Genomic DNA, 679 nt, shown 5'->3' on the forward strand with positions numbered 1-679 from the left:
TCATACAAAAAATCAAGATTGTCATTTCATTAACTAAATTATTTCGTTTATATTTTATCTAACTCTTTTGTACATTTCTATGCTATTGTAAAACACTAATTTATTTTATAATTTCTCCATAAATTTAGACTCGAAATAAAAAGCAGTTTAGAAATATTTTTTTTTATAAATTGTTGGTAAAAAAAAATGTAGAGAAAAATTTAGAAACATCAACTCTTTTTACTGTGAAATTTTCTACTCTTTTCAGGATATTATATTGAGTTTTTTAAAATTATAATTCAGTGAAGTATATAAATATTAATTTTATAAAAAAATAAACAGGTCAAGTAAATAATCAAAGGTTAATAATGAAATGCGCGAAGCACTTTGGAACAACACACACACCCATGGATGCTGAAAATTAATCAACGAGCGGAATATCTGTTCACATCTTACCGGGCAGCATTAGATTTAAGTTAGAATTTTCTAATACTGTCAGGTAAAGATGTCGTCAGGGTTTCGATTTCATCAATAATATAATTATTATAATTTCATCGATATTTTTAATTTTTTCAACATACAAAACTACTCGCTAACAAAAAAAAAAAAAAAATGAATTAAATTATTTTATGTATTTTATAACGCTCATTTATATATGGATTATATTCATCTTCTGTAAATGGATATTACAAGTATAATC

The sequence above is a fragment of the Aphidius gifuensis genome, linkage group LG6 (assembly GCF_014905175.1).
Source record: "Aphidius gifuensis isolate YNYX2018 linkage group LG6, ASM1490517v1, whole genome shotgun sequence".
NCBI lineage: Eukaryota > Metazoa > Arthropoda > Insecta > Hymenoptera > Braconidae > Aphidius > Aphidius gifuensis.